This window comes from Diachasma alloeum, unplaced genomic scaffold (genome assembly GCF_001412515.2).
Source record: "Diachasma alloeum isolate Michigan unplaced genomic scaffold, Dall2.0 Dall_scaffold_00881, whole genome shotgun sequence".
Lineage (NCBI taxonomy): Eukaryota > Metazoa > Arthropoda > Insecta > Hymenoptera > Braconidae > Diachasma > Diachasma alloeum.
This window is the reverse complement of record NW_021681002.1, coordinates 84133-87143: the sequence shown is the minus strand read 5'-3', so window position 1 is coordinate 87143 and position 3011 is coordinate 84133.

Sequence of the window (3011 nt, the reverse complement as noted above, 5' to 3'; positions counted from 1 at the left end):
GTTTGGTTTCTTCCGACTACGTTGTGATGTCCTTCTCGCTTTAGTGCACTCGGTGCGGAGAGCGGCGATCTCATCATTCCACCAGTACATCGGTGGCCGACGATTTCCACCACGTTTTCTAGGTATGCAGGCATCACAGGCCTCGGTGACTCTCCTCATAAGATGTTCGGCTTTCTCTGTAGCACTGGTGCCACTGATCGGATGATCATCCAGTGCCACTAAGAATGAGCTGGGATCAAAGGTGCTCACCTTCCAGCCGATCTCGTTTATCTTCTTAGCTGTTGGTTTGTCCCACTTACCAGCAGATACCTCCCAAAATATCGCACGATGGTCACTAGTAGTGTGGACCTCCATCACCTTCCAGGAGCAGTCTCCTCTCGCGAGACTACTGCTCACGAAGGTGAGGTCTACGATTGAGCTCTTCTCTCCTCTTGCAAACGTAGGTTCGTTTCCACTGTTCAGCAGGACAACGTCCAGTGAGGATATGGCCTCCAGTAGGGCTTCCCCTCTCGCTCTGGTTTCGATGCTGCCCCACTCGACTGCCCAGGCGTTGAAGTCGCCGGCGATTGCCACGGGAAGGTGCTGCTTCGAGGCTGAGGCTTGGTGGAGCGTGGCAGCTGTAGAAATAAATATCTTGCAGCTTGGCTACCACAAAGCCAGCCTCTTCAGTATTGGCAACACTCTGGAACGGGTACTTGTCACAGGACCAGATGACGTCCCTGGTGGTAGTGTCGCTCTCCCACGGTTACGTATCAAGATGTATATACGGCTCCGAGATCATCACTAGATCTATCTTCAGCTCCCGCACCGTCTGCATAGGCAGATCGTGTGCGGCCTCACAGTGGTTGAGGTTGAGCTGTAGTACTCTCATTATCGATTTTGTTTTATCTTCTGGAGTACCTCTTTGAAGGCTGGGCATTTCACTTTATGGCATCCAACGTGATCCCACTCTCGTCACCAGCTGCTTGGCACAAGGCTTTAAGATTCTCTTCTTTGGTCGTCACCTCGTCGAGATCCCTGATCTCAATATCCTCCTGCGGCCCCTTGCTGAGAACTTGAGCCTCTTCCCCGAGGAGATTGGCAATGGTCTTCTGCAATTCATTGGCTTTGTTTGCGCTGTCCTTGGTCAGGACTATCAGCATATCGCCTATTGCTGTCCTGCGGATCCTGTCGACGCATGCATGAGCCTGATCAGGAGGGACATCCTTTTTCATCCGGGTAAGCATATCCGAGTACTTCGCCTTGTCCTTCGGGCGGATAATCAGCGCATCAGGCCTTGATGCTGCTTTCTCTCGCTTCTTCCCCTTCTGGGATGGCTTTGAAGGCGGCTTTGGGGTCTGCTTGCCCTTCCTCCTGTCTTTCACCGTCTGCCACTCTGGGTTATTTGCCGACTTGTCGGGCTTCTGGACTGGCAGGACTTTCCCTGGCCCCTTCGGCTTCTTGGACTCTTTGTCACCAGTCCCAGGCGATTCTCGTTTCCTCCGTTTGCCCTGCCGGATTTCCCGGGTGTCGCCAACGGATGACGTATCCCCGACCTCCACGTCCGTGTCTCTTGCCGTCGTCTCGGAGAATGACCGAAGACGAGGGAACATTAAGGACTGCTTGGTTGCTTCTGGTAGAGAGGCGGCAGGCTGTTGCTGCCCCCCTCGTTTACCTTCCGTGGTCTTGAGCCTCCTGAAGGCAGTATTGATACTGATCACCTTGGATTTAATCTCCTTGTGCACATTCGATCTGGGTTGAACGAACTCGTGCAGCTCACTGATGAGCTGTGCAAGTCTTTCCCATGCTTGGGCTTTTGCCTCTTCTCCTCCTGCTCCTACTTGGTTTGTTTTGTTTATTTCATCTGCCATATTATTCCCACGAGTACCTAATCCAAATTCCCATCCAACGATTTCCTGTGACGTCACAAGATGTGGAACGCTATATAAATTTCCCGTCTTCTGTGACGTCACAGGAAATCGTTGGATGGGAATTTGGATTAGGTAGGAGGGGAACCAGGATGATTCTCGATATTAGTTTACAAGAAAAATTTACTGAAAAAATGGATAGTCTTCCTCGGGAAGCGCTCTACCAATGAAATTGGTAGAAAAAAAAATACATATAGATATAATCAATATAATAACGCAATGACAATCATAATAATGCGTTACTGCTAACGCTTAGCTCGTGCCGCATTAACTTCTGCCACGTAGGAAACAATGAACTGCTTGTTTTTTTTATTGTAGATGAACTTCCCAAATGCCTAGAAACTTTAACGGAATTTCGTCCAGCATGAAATTCATGAAATACAATTTTCTCATACTTTAAGATTATTTACGTAATAGACCATCCTTAACCCTATATTGGTCACCAAACGTAACTTGCCACTCTGGTCACCTCGTGAGGGATTCGCCGCCGGGTTATTTCTACTCCAGCATTACCGAATTCGCATTACACTGCTCCGGCGCGTTCAGCGAGTTTCCGGCAACGCCGCATAACAGATAACTTCTTTCAACATGGAAATAGCACATTATATGCCCGAATCTTGGAAAACAGATCATCGTCTCCCACGTGTAAGATTGCTTTCCAAGCTGAAGGCGAGGATGGCAAGCACGTGGGGGAGGGTAATATATTTTTCCCCACACCTGAACGGAAAGTTGGTACTTTCCTCCCTGATGAGCGGGAGGAAAGTGAGCACTTACCGCCCTAGGGTGAAAAGTTGCTCCCTCGGACAGAAAGTACTGATTAATTCCCGCCCAAGGGCGGAACGTCAGTACCTTCTACCCTCAGGAGCAACTTTCCACCCTCGTGCGGAAAGTACTCGCTTTTCTCCCGCTACTCAGAAAGCAAAATACCAACTTCACTTCGCAGATGTTCGGAAAAATCATATTTGCACCTCCGGGCGGGAAAACATGACCTTCCGTCCTAGGTGCACAATATACTAATGTCACTTGGCCTGACAAACATTTTTCCCCACACCTGCATGGAAAGTTGGTACTTTCCTCCCTGATGAGCGGGAGGAAAAAGCACTT